Below are 14,102 nucleotides of genomic sequence, written 5' to 3' on the forward strand. Positions count from 1 at the left end.
TTCTTCTCTCTAATGAAAACAGCCTCAAGCCCCTCAGCCTTTCCTTGTAAGACCTTCCCTCCATACCAGGCAACATCCTAGTAAATCTCCTCTGCACCCTTTCCAAAGCTTCCACATCCTTCTTATAATGCAGTGACCAGAACTGTACACAATACTCCAAGTGCGGCTGCACCAGAGTTTTGTACAACTTCGCCATAACCTCTTGGTTCTGGAACTCGATCCCTCTATTAATAAAAGCTAAAACACCGTATGCCTTCTTAACAGCCCTGTCAACCTGGGTGGCAACTTTCAAGGATCTGTGTACTTGGACACCGAGATCTCTCTGCTCATCTACACTACTAAGAATCTTACCATTAGCCCTGTACTTTGCCTTCTGGTTACTCCTACCAAAGTGCATCACCTCACACTTGTCTGCATTAAACTCCATTTGCCACCTCTCAGCCCAGCTCTGCAGCTTATCTATGTCTCTCTGCAACCTACAGTATCCTTCATCAATATCCACAACTCCACCGACCTTAGTGTCGTCTGCACATTTACTAACCCATCCTTCTACGCTCTCATCCAGGTCATTTATAAAAATGACAAACAGCAGTGGACCCAACACCGACCCTTGTGGTACACCACTAGTAACTGGTCTCCAGGATGAACATTTCCTATCAACTACCACCCTCTGTCTTCTTTCAGCAAGCCAATTTCCAATCCAAACTGCTATGTCTCCCAAAATTCCATTCCTCTGCATTTTGTACAATAGCCTATTGTGGGGAACCTTATCGAACGCCTTGCTGAAATCCATATACACCACATCAACTTGTTTACTCTCATCTACCTGTTTGGTCACCTTCTCAAAGAACTCAATAAGGTTTGTGAGGCACGACCTTCCCTTCACAAAACTGTCTATGAATTGACTGTATAAATTTATTTTTGAGTAGAATTGTGTGGAGGTGATGTGGGTTTCAACAGTCAGCTGAGGAGCTGGTGAGAGCCCCATCTTGTTTTGTTTAGGGCTGGCCATATCTCTTCAGGCAGCTGATAGGCCAGAGGTGGGCCTTCCCCGGGGTCAAGGATGCCGAGCAGTGACAATCAGGTCACTGAGAACTGCTCCTCTATCAGATGGTGGCAACTCCTCTGTACTCAGCAGCACCACAAGTGAGACTATGGCTGAGACTGTACTACACCTCCAACACCCATCCTACTGAGGCATAGGACTGAAGAGGGCCGCAAGCACAGGCGAGTCATGATGCTAAGGAGCTCACAAGATGGTGATCACTGGGGAGGCAGCTGGATGAGGATCAGCAGGAAGGTGTGGGTGGTAGCTCTCAGCTGCCCTTGCTCTCTCCCTTCCTGCACCCAATCCCGCTGTGCCCCCACCTAAACCACCCTCTCCACCTCTCGCCCACCCAATTGCCACAACCTCGATATGCTTCACTGCCTACTTCCTTGCTGCATCACTCCATGGATTGATATGTCTGAGCTAGTTCTGAATTGCTGCCTTTGGTAACTTTCATCAGCACCCCAAGGGTCTTTGCACTACATTGTGTGGTAATGTATACTGGAAATGTTACAAGTTTCAGGCATCCAATTAACTCTTTTGGAACAGGCAACGCCAATGTTATTTTCACTTGTACTTCAATGCTGTGAAAAATATGCACAATACACTTATTAACTCACTTTGAAACAAGGCTTGAATGCATCGCCTATATCAACCCCAGATGTGACTTGTTAAGTTAATGCCCATTTGGCATGATGCAAGTTATGTCAGTCACAGAGGATGCAAGTTCAATTCTGCCCTTGATCAGTGAATCCAGTTCTAATTGGAGTACAAGAGCTGTAAAACAGAAGATTACTCCTTCAGCATCCTTCTTATCTCCCAAAGAAAACATTGATGTTTTTACAGATTCTGAAGCACCTGCTGTGTATTTCCACTATTTTCTCTTTTCAACTTGTTACTTTTTAAATGTTCTTATTATGACTGAAGCAAAAGGGATGGAAATCTCGAGGGATCCTGCTCCTGATTGCTACAACATCATATTACTCAGTCTTTTGCTCGCTACTTTGGGCTCACTTTCTGTCAGTTTCTCCTACCTCTCTTGCGTGTGCCTGATGACTTAACGTGGCTTTTGTATATACTGACATATCTATCCAGAAATCACATCATTTGGAAAAGCATTCCTTGGGCATTAGAGTTGCAGCAGGAGAAATTGGACAGGATAGAGGTTGGGTTTTCAGGTTGGAAATTGGAAGATGTGGATGTTGGAGAAACAACCTGAGAAGGAATGGTGGAAAGGAAGTGGATTGTTATGGAATACAACAGCACTGACTCCCTGAAGCTGATACCATTTAAAAGCAACTAATCGGATAGACTAATGTTAAATGAATACTTGGGGGTCAGAGACCATAAAAACTTGAGGAGACTTGTAAGGAGACAGGAAGCTAGAGTTTGGGATACTGCAATTACTACATTTGGGATAATGGGGACCCTCAGTTGACCGAATGTAAAACTGGTTCATGCATGAGAGTTGTGATAGGGTATGTGGAGGGTGAAAGTGCAAGAGCTGTTGCTTAAGAGTACTGACAATTAGAGGAATGTTGTTTTAACAAAGTAAAGTTAAGATTAGGTTCCTGAGTATGAAAACCAAGAATCCAAAATTCCAGGGGCTGGGAAGAGTGTGGAGCTGATCTGATTTGTCTATTTCTAAACAACAGGACATTTCATCCAACAAGCAATTTCTTGGCCAATCATTGGTTTTTGCACTATAGATAGGTGACACTTTCAAATTTGACACCTTTGAAAGAAATTGCATACATGCTGGCATCAAAATACCACATAAACACACACACATATAAACACACACAAAACAAAGGAGTTGGGTCGTATGTTAAGGTTGTACAGGACATTGGTGAGTCCTCTTCTGGAATACTGTGTCCAATTCTGGGGTTCAGTATTAGGAAGGATATTATCACTGGACAGCGTTCAGAAGAGATTTACCCAGGATGTTGCTGTGTTTGAGTTATAAAGAAAGGCTGGATAGGCTGGGTCTTTTCTCACTGGAGATTGAGAGGCAACCTGACAGAAGTTTATAAAATAGTGAAAGGTGTAGATAGAGTTGATGATAGTTGTGTTTTCCCTAAGATGGGGAATTTCAAGACTAGGGGGCACATTTTTAAGGGGAGAGGAGAGAGATTTAAAAAGGACATGATAGGCAATTTTTTTGCACAGAGGGTAGTTCATGCATGGAGTGATCTTCCTGAGGAAGTGTCACAATGTTTTAAAAGACATTTGGGTGGATACCTGAATAGAAAGGTTTGGAGGGATATGGGCCAGGAGCAGGCAGGTGGGACAGTTTAGTTTGGGATTATATTCCTCATGGACTGGTTGGACCAAAGAGTCTGTTTCCATGTCTTATAGTAAGACTTTATAAGACATACAATTGCCAAAGAATGCATGCAGTCACACAACTGCACAGTCTCTTCTATTTTTAAAAGACAAAGGTGAGCAAATGACCATTTCCTTAGCTCTGGAATCTCTCTCTTCTTTCCACTGTATTGATTGAGACATCTGACAGTAGCTGTGCAATGGGCAGGTTCTAGTCTGACCCCTACCTCCTTCTTCACAAAAGGCTATAATTAATCTGTGATTGGCAGCAGTCTCTAAAATGAAAAAGAAAAGGTCACGACACAGACTCATCTGGCAAGAATCAATCTGACATTTGAAGTTTTGTGCTTCTGTGTGCCTCATTGCATTTGGTGATGGAAATGACGCATTCAATTGCTCCTTAATGAGAAAATGGAATTAGTTGCTAGGGACCAGAATTCTGAGCTGGAATATTGGGTTTTCTGAATTCATTGCCACTCACACAAAGGATAAGTTATCATTTCAGCAATTAATAGTGGAGCAAAAGCTTTGAGATAGCTGAAACATGTTAGACCTTAACAATATTCAATGGTAAAATAAAACTATCCCTTTCTTTTATTAAAAATTATAAATCTAAACTGTTATACGATAATTGCAATAAATGTGCTGAATTAATGGCATTTGCATTTGAAAGAATTTCTGTATAGTGCCTTTGGACATCCCACAGTTACTGAAAGATATGCATATGGCGACAGCAAAATAGCTTGCCACAGTCTTCAGATTTTCCTTAGATATATGTAAGGTCCTACGGGATTAAAAAGTGACAAATGGTCATAGCTCCTTATTCAAGAAAGGATGTTGTGACATGCCTGGCAACTGCAGGCTGGTCAGTTCAAAGTCAGTGGTGGGTAAGGTTTTATAAACAATAATCAGGGAGAAAATAAATCAATAGTCATTTGGAAAGTTTTAAATTAATTAAACAAATCTTATGTGGATTTGATTAATTAATTGAATTTTTTGATGAAACAATAAAGTGAATGTAGTAGATATTACAATTTCCCACATTATTAAAACTGAGGGAAATAGAATAGAAGGATTAGTATCAACCTGGGGAAAAGGTAATTGGTTTAATGATAGAAAGGAAAGCTAAAAGGATAACATATGGTGGTATTCACTTCTAGATTGAGTGTTATCTTCAATTAAACACGTGTATATATCAATAACTTGGATGTTGGGTAGAGAGTAAAATGTTAAGATTCACCGACGACATTATACTTAGATGTGTAGCAGTGAGATGATATTAATCAACTGAGAAGGGTCATGGGTAGAATGTGTGCCGACAAATAGCGGATTATATTTTTCACAGAGAAGCGATATTCCCTGTAGATACAAGGCAAAGTTGGAGGATCGAAAATTGATCTCCTTGGAGCAAAGCAGATTGATGAAGAATTTGTAAAGGCATGCAAAATTGTGGCATGTAAACAAAGAAAAATTGTTCCCATTAGCTGACTGTACAAGGATTGCAGAACACACCTGAAAGATTTTGATTGAAAGGTTGAAGTGGACTGAGAAGGAGAACTTTTTTTAACACAGAACATGTAAGCGGGAACAATTTATGATTTCAAAAGGAAAACGTGGGCATTTGAGGAAATAAACTCCCAGGGCCACCGTGAGAGAATGTGTTAATGCGACTGATTTCGATGCTTTAGGTACAGAATGGATCTGACGGGTTAAAATGGCCTCTTTGTCTACCATAATCACCCTTTGATTCTATAAAAAACTTCACACAATCGGTTACAATCACAGTGACGAAAATGTAACTGGCATTTTTCAAACACTGCTTCCACAAGTAACAAAGATAGCAATGACTAAAAATAAAATCAGAAGATAGTGGAAACATTCAAATGGTCCAGAAAAGAGAGGAAAAAGAGTTAACTTCACAATTCAATAATCATCAAATGATTTGTTTGTCATGTAATTGGCTGATGGGGGAGTATTGACCAGAATATTTCTCCTTTCTGTTATGCTATGGAGGTATAGGGAATCCTCCCTATGTAGATTACCTTGGCCATCATCCTGACAGAACAATTAACTCCAGTTTCGAAAATGTTGATTAGAACATGAGCTGCATCCTGGAAAGCACCTGTAAAACAAAATTAAAGGCCAAGATGCTCTTGAACATGTTTTCCAAAAATATATTTTGTTCTTAAAATTTAAGAAAATACATTATAAAACATTTTGACTTTAGTAATACAGAACAAGCAATAAAATTCAACTTATTTCCCAAATAATATATAATTAATATGTTTATAATAGTCTTAATGAATTCATTTACAAAATACATTTCATGCCATGTATATAGCCCAAGAAACATTTAAAGTTGAAAATTACTGAAGCATACTGTCCAAATGTCCTTCAGAGAAGGAAATCCACCATCCTCACCTGGTCTGGCCCATAATTGACACCAGTAATGTGGTTGGCCCTCACCTTCCCTATGAAATGGCCTAGCAAGCCATCCCATTGTAACAATAGATATGAAACAAAGCAATAAAACTATGTAGGTCATCTAGCATTGGCCTAGGCACCGGAAATGACAATAGCAGAAGCAGCCCTGACAACTTTGCAAAGTCCTCCATACTAACATCTGGGGCTAGTGTCAAAATCGGGAGAGCTGCCTCAGTCTAGTCCAGCAATAGCCTAACATCATTGTATTTGCAGAATTATTCCCAACAACCCATGTACCAGACACCGCCATCACCATCCCTAAATATGTCCTGTCCTACATGCTGGGCTTCAAAAGCAAAGGTGGTAACACAGTGGTTTACAGTTAAGAGGGACTTGCTCTGAGGGTTGAGAAGTTGCCCTTAACATTGATTACAAACCTCATGATGACTCCTGGCATCAGGAAACCTCCTGCTGATTACCACGTACCATCCTCCCTTGACTGATAATTCAGTACTTCTCCCTATTGAGCAACTCTCGGAGGAAGCACCAAGGATGGCAACAGCACAAAATGTACTCTGAGTTGGGGATTTCAGTGCTCGCCACCAAGTGTGATTTGGTTGCAGCACTACAGATCAAGATGATTGGGTCCTAAAGGACATAACCTGCCAGACTGGGACTTCAGCAGATGGTAAGGGAACCAACAAAAGAGAAAAAACATACTGAACTTAATCCTTAACAATCTGCCAGGTGCAGATGCATCCGTCTATGACAGTATCAGTAAAAGTGACCACCACACAGTCCTTGTGGACACAAAGTCCCACCTCCACATTGAGAATACTCTCCATCACGTTCTGTGTTACTGTCACCGTGCTAAATGGGACAGGCTTTGAACAGATCTAGCAACTCAAGACTGGACATCAATAAAGCACTGTGGGCCGTTAATAGCGACAGGACTGCAACATAGTCTACAATCTCATGGCCCGGCATATCCCCCACTCAACCATTACCTGATTCAATAGAGAGTCGAGGAAGGCAAGCCAGCAGCAGCACCGTGCCTATCAAACAATTAGATGTGAAGCTACCAAACAGGAATACTTGCAGGCCAAATAATAGAATCAGCAAATGATAGAGCTGAGTGATCCCACAACCAATGATCCAGAACTAAGCTCTGCAGTTCTGCCATACCCAATTGTGAGTGTTGGTAGGCAATTAAACAATTCACTGAACCAGAAAACTCCACAAATAGTTTCATTCTCAATGATGGAAGAGTCTAGTATATCAGCACAAAAGATAAGGCTAAAGTATTCACAGGATCTTCAGCCACTAGCGCCACATGGATGGCCCATCTTGGCCTCCACCTGTGGTCCCCAGCATTACAAAAGCAGTCTTCAGCCAACTTGATTCATTCCACATGATATCAAGAAATAGTTGGAGGTACAACCCTGACAACATTCAGGCAACAAAACTGAAGGCTTGTTCTCCAGAACTTGCTGTTTCCTTAGCCAGCACAATTCTGCCTGTACATACTGGCATCTATCCCTACTGGTACATGCTGGCAATGGTGCCCACTTAGATAGTTCCAAATACCCGCATTTGGTTGCTATTATACCTGCCTCAAGCATGTTCTCCAGCAGCCTATTCCATACACGCACCACTCTCAGTATAAAGAAGTTCCCCTTCAGACTCTTCATAGATCTTTCCCCTTTCCATCGCATCCGTGATTCTTTCCTCAGTAAAACACCAAGGAGAAATATTCATTAAAAATCTCCCCCATTTCCTGTGGCTCCTCACATAGACTGCCACGCTGATCTTTAAGGGGACCTATTCTCTCTCTAGCCACCCTTTTACTCCTGATATATATGTGAAATCTCTTGGAATTATCCTTAACCTAATCTGCCCGACCAATCTCATACCCTCTTTTTGCTCTTCTAGCTTCCTTTTGGAGCATGCTGCTACACTTTTCATTGTCATCTAGGGATTCAATTGAGCCTGATAGTTTAAACCCAATGTGTGTCTCCTTCTTTTTCCTGACCAGAGCCTCAATATCAGCCAGGGATCTCTGAACCTGCGAGCTATTCCCTTCAGTCTAACAGGCACGTACTATCCCTGCACTCTTCTTATCACACTTTTAAAAGTCTTCCATTTGCCAGTCATTCCTTTTCCTTCAAACTGACTCCCCCAATCAACCTCTGGTAGATCCTGCTTAATGGCCCCAAAATTGGCCTGCTCAGGTTTAGCGCCTTAACCTGCGGACCTGTCTTATCTTTTCCCATAACTATGTTAGAACTAAGAGAGTTATGGTCACTGGACCAAACTGCTCTCCGACTGACACTCCCGTCACTTGCCTGACCTTGTTTCCTAAGAGACGGTCCAGTGTTGCACCGTCCCATGTAGGGCCCTACACGGGATGGTGCAACACTGGACATCTCCACGCCCTCGACCGTGTCTCCACATTTCCCGTAACACATCCCTCACACCCCTCCCCCTCAATAACCGCCCAAAGCAAATCCCCCTCGTCCTCACATACCACCCCACCAACTTCCGGATACAACGCATCATCCTCCGACACTTCTGCCATCCACAATCCGACCCCACCACCCAAGACATATTTCCATCCCCACCCTTGTCTGCCTTCCGGAAGGACCACTCTCTCTGTGACTCCCTTGTCCGCTCCACACTCCCCTCCAACCCCACCACACCCGGCACCTTCCCCTGCAACCACAGGAAGTGCTACACTTGCCCTCACACCTCCTCCCTCACCCCCATCCCAGGCCCCAAGATGACTTTCCATATCGAGCAGATGTTCACCTGCACATCTGCCAATGTGGTATACTGCATCCACTGTACCCGTTGTGGCTTCCTCTACATTGGGGAAGCTAAGCGGACCGCTTTGCAGAACACCTCCGCTCGGTTCAGAATAAACAACTGCACCTCCCAGTCGCGAACCATTTCAACTCCCCCTCCCATTCCTTAGATGACATGTCCATCATGGGCCCCCTGCTGTGCCACAATGATGCCACCCGAAGGTTGCAGGAACAGCAACTCATATTCCGCTCGGAAACCCTGCAGCCCAATGGTATCAATGTGGACTTCACAAGCTTCAAAATCTCCCCTTCCCCCACTTCATCTCAAAACCAACCCAGCTCGTCCCCTCCCCCACTGCATCCCAAAACCAGACCAGCTCATTCCTGCCTCCCTAACCTGTTCTTCCTCTCACCTATCCCCTCCTCCCACCTCAAGCCGTACCTCCATTTCCTACCTACTAACCTCATCCCGCCTCCTTGACCTGTCCGTCCTCCCTGGACTGACCTATCCTCTCCCTACCTCCCCACCTATACTGTCCTCTCCACCTATCTTCTCCTCTATCCAGCTTTGGTCCGCCCCCCCCTCCCTATTTATTTCAGAACCCTCTCCCCACTCCCCCTCTCTGATGAAGGGTCTAGGCCCAAAACGTCAGCTTTTGCACTCCTAAGATGCTGCTTGGCCTGCTATGTTCATCCAGCTTCACACTTTGTTATCTGGGGCCCTCTACATAATGATTTAGGAAACGTCCTTGGATACAGTTGACAGATTCCACCCCATCCAGGCCTTTTCCAGTGAATACGGGGGAAATTAAAATCTCCAACCAGTACTACTCTATAATTCCTATAGGTATTTGCTATCTCTTAACACATCTGCTTCTCTCGTACCCGCTGGCTTTTGGGAGGTCTATAGTACAGTCCCAACAGAGTGACTGTCCCCTTCTTGTTTCTAAGTTCGAACCATATGGTCTCATTTGATGACCCCTTAAGAATATCCTCTCTAAGCACAGTTGTTATGTCCTCTGTGATCAAACGGACAACTCCACTCCTCACTTCCTTGTACTGCTGTCACACCTGCAGCTGCTATATCCTGGAACACTGGCTGCCAGTCCTGCTCTTCTCTCGACCATGTTTCTGTCATGGCTATAATATCCCAGTCCCCAAAAGCCAGTCCATGCTCTGACCTCATCTGCCTCACTTGCCAGGCCTCGTGCATTGCAATAAATGCACTTCGGATCAGAAACCTTTTCCCTCCCTTTACTGTGCCCCAGGCTATCCTGAATAATAACCTTGTTCTCGATGGCTAATGTATTTTCCCCTGACTTCTGAATGGCCCCTCTCTTATTCAGACCCCCACCCTGCTGCCAAACTAGTTGAAATCCTCCCAGGTAACACTAGTAAATCTCTCAGCATTGATATTGGACCCCCTCCAGTTCAAGTGCAGCCCTTCCTCTTGTACAGGTCACCTCTACCCCAGAAAAGATCCCAATGATCCAAGAACTGAAAACCCTGCCCCCTACACAAGATCCTCAGCCATGCTTTCATCTGGCATATCTTTCTATTTCCATACTCACTGGAGTGTGGCACTGGGAGTAATCTGGAGATCGAGGCCCTGCTTTTTAACTTCTTACCCAACTCCCAATATGCATTTCGCAGAGCCCCATCCCTTTGTCTATCTATGTCATTTGTACTGATGCGCACAATGACTTCTGGCTGTTCACCCTTCCCCTTCAGGATGTTCCGCAACTGCTCAGAGACAGCCTTTACCCTGGCACCCAGTAGGCAACACACCATCTTGGTGTCTCTTCTGCAGACACAGAAACTCCTGCCTGTCCCCCTCACAAATGAATTTCCTATCAGTATCGCTCTGTCTTGACTGCACCCTTTCCCTCTGACCCTCGGAGCCAGTCACTGTGCCACTGACCTGACTGCTGCAGCTAGTCCCTGAAAGGTCATTCCCCCATCACCACAACTACCAGCCCCAAACCACTGCCCCCCCACAACAGTTTCCAAAGCGCTATACCAACTATTGAGGGCAATGGCCACAGGGAACCTTGCACTATCTGCCTTCCCCCCATAGCTCTTCTGGTGGTCACCCAGCTACCTGCAGCCTGCACCTTATGAGCAACCACTTCCTGTAGCTCTTATCAATGATGTTCACTGCACCCTGCCAGGAGCTGCAGCTGGCTACACTTCTTCATAGGTGTAGCCATCAGGGACACTGGAAGTCTCCCTGGTCTCCCACATCCTGCAAGAAGAACATGCTGCTGACGTAGCTGCCATCCCCATTGCCTTAGGCAGAAAGAGAGTTTAAGAGCCCTTACTCCTGTCATTCTCCTCAAGGGCAAGGGCCTCAGCACTTCCACTCTAACACTGGCCCACTTTCTTAATGGCTGCTGCCTCGTACACCTTTACTTTGCCAGTCATCCTCCTCACAGAGCCCCTCTTTTTCGGTCAGAGGAGGAGGGAGGGTGGGAAACCCTAACGTAATATGGGATCATCAATGTAGTGTGGAAACACCAATGTAGCTTTCCCAGCTCGAGCTCATCATTTGAACCATTTGTATATTAAAAAAAAGACCCAAAACAAAATAAAAATTTAAAACAGGCAGACACACTATTTTTATTGGTTGTGAATGATTGTACCTCCTTTTGAGTTATTTGCAAAGCATTTTGTTGTGTTTTCAGTTGCACTTCAGCTCCATGCTTCTGATATTTGGGCATCTGCTACTGATGGGTGTGGACAGGTTTGAGGACCTCCTCGTGGGCTTGCACCTGGCCAGGCTGGCTATAAACATGTCCAGGGCTGTGGACTCTGGAGGGGAGCATACATGCCGACTCTCTTCTGTGGTTGCATTAGTGCCTGCGTGTCCTTGGAGAGAGAGCATGTGGCGTCCATCAATGCTCTCAATTCTTCAGAAAGAGATGACCACTGCTGGGTAGTGAATGTTTTATTTCTGCCTCCAACTCCATTTTGGTTTATCCCCTTCTGTCTCTCCCCTGAGCCCTCATGTTTGATGGCTTGTATTGCCTATAATGGGCTTTGCATGTCAATATCTAATTGGCTGCAAGGGTGTTTACTGGTGCCAGCCAACAGCTAAAAGCATAGTAAAAATGTCACAGTGATTTGATAATGGGGAAAAAAAACATGTTCAGTTGTGTGTAAGAACACTTCTGGATATAAAAATAAAGTAGACCTATGGATTCGTCTGTGGAACTGTCCATCCCTGACTGGCACTAATCTATATACACCGTGAATGATGGCTTTATTTTGATAGTCAAGAATAAACATGTTCCTTTCCTTCAGGCTTACTCAATTATTCCATTCCTGTCTATGGTTTTCTCACCCAGATTATTAACTTCTATTGGTGGAATGCCTTATTACCACAACTTACAAACATGCACAGAGACTTAGCTTGGCTGAACAGAAAGGCCCTGCCCGTCAGATCCTTCATAAGACTTTGAGTCCACACTCTACCCTTGAGGTGGCTGTGGTGGGGAAGAAAATATTGGCCACGTGACCTTAACACCCACAGACTATGCTAGCCATGCCGCAGTGTGAGGCAATGGATGCTACCATTGGCATAACTTGGTGACAACCACCTTTGTAAGTCAATGTGCCTGAGCCAATGTTTGTCAGTGAAGTTAAGGGAGGGAAAATGCTTCTTGAAGACCCAGTATGGGTCCAGCTTCCTGTAAAATGCCCACTTCTTCCCTCTTCTACTCAATTGCCCTTGCTCATTCCTGTCCCTCATCTTCCGCTGTAATAGAAGCCAATAAACCAAGCCCATCAGTAGTGAACTTGTTTTAAATGCAATTAAAGCGAGCCCAACTCCGATGGAGGGAAAGGATGATGTGATGTACTGTCAACATGGAAACAATGCACCCTCCTACAGAACAGCCACATAGACATTTATTTAACAAATGCAAAGCAGATTTGCAACAACATTTTTCTGGGCCAAAATTTTTAATTAGAGGCAAGAGCAAATCTTTGCCTAGTTGAACAGTAAGCACTCTGGAAAATCATAGTGACTCAGTAACTTATACACCAATCTTGTTCAATGAACAGCAACTCTATACAGTTATATAGCAATATACATAATGTTGTTGAGCAGCTTTATAGTGAGTTACCTTTACTCTGCTAAAGAGAGCAAGGCCCATCAGCCTGTATATTTTCCGGTATATATACTCTTGAAGAAAATAATCATAGTCTCTTTGCTACCATTTCATATCCACACAACACTTGAAAAATTACTTACATTTGACTGTGTGGAGATTTGTGTACTTTGTATGCCTGACATATGCAGGGGGGAGGAGAAAGTATACAGGCCTGAGGCAAAGTACAGACTGTATTAAATATTAACCAAAACTCAAGCAACTCCAAATGTTCAGGCGCTCTGCCTTCAAGTGATGGAAACCCCGTTCTGCTGTTAACAAAACTCCAACCCATTACAAAGGAAATGCACGCAGAAATATTACTGCCTATTTCAATACTCACTGATGCTTTTTGACCATTATAAATACACCAGTAATCACTAGGAAAATTGAGAGTAAGCATGAACTTTGGCCATTGCGTCTGGATAATGTGGGTCTCATGGGTAGTGAAAAATGTGGCTCAGGACAAAATATTTCTACACACTGAATGACTATTGTCTCCCTCACATCAATTCCATTATGATTGTCGAATTCATGTCCTGGAATATTCCTATCAACTGAAATGAGGCAGAGGGTTTCAGACTCCCCACAACTCCATGCAAATAACACTAGGCCTGTTAAGGGGTAGAGGGAAGCAACAGAGAAGGTTTAGTTTCATAATGTATGCTGGGATTCAATGCTTTGTTTTTGTCTCTGATGTTAGTTACGTGGATGATTTTACTTTGTACACAGTCATCAAGAGTGAGTTGAGACGGTTCTGGCCCTATTCGCTGATATCTTGATCTTTTCAAATATGATGGGCTATCAGACACAGTTGAAGTTGATTAATATTGAATTATACTGCCTCAGCCTGGAGCTCCAAAGCACAGTATCATACCATCTTGGGACTGATGTCTGCCATGTCAATAAACTGGATAGTGAGGGTCTAGGCCCGAAAAGTCAGCTTTTGTGCTCCTGAGATGCTGCTGGGCCTGCTGTGTTCATCCAGCCTTACATTTCATTATCTAGTGTTTTCTACTGTTGTGTGAAGTGCATCTAGTTTATGTACTTATTAGACATTTTGCTGAATCTAGACTAGTGGAAAAACTCCAATTCTTTTCAAAGAGCCCTCTCGATTCAACAAGTCAATTTGCACTTAAATAGCCTATTATCATCAGAATGGATTTTGTGGGGTGACACACTGCTTCCATATTGATGCACAACAGCAGCAGAGTGTATCATCTACAAGATATACTGCAACAAGGTTCCTCTGATTATACCTTCCTAACCTATGATCTCTACCACTTAGCAAGACGAGGATAGCAGATGCATTGGAACACCACTTCCTGCAAGTTCCCCATTTTGACCTGG

The 14,102-nt window shown here is 43.7% G+C and overlaps 1 protein-coding gene across 3 annotated transcripts in view; it reads left to right on the top strand.

Annotated features, from left to right (window-relative positions):
- smpd3 (sphingomyelin phosphodiesterase 3) overlaps positions 1–14,102 on the top strand; it is a 269,535-nt gene that overhangs the window by 224,190 nt on the left and 31,243 nt on the right. The gene's annotated exons all lie outside the window — the stretch shown is intronic.

This window comes from Stegostoma tigrinum, chromosome 16, assembly GCF_030684315.1.
Source record: "Stegostoma tigrinum isolate sSteTig4 chromosome 16, sSteTig4.hap1, whole genome shotgun sequence".
NCBI classification, from domain to species: domain Eukaryota; kingdom Metazoa; phylum Chordata; class Chondrichthyes; order Orectolobiformes; family Stegostomatidae; genus Stegostoma; species Stegostoma tigrinum.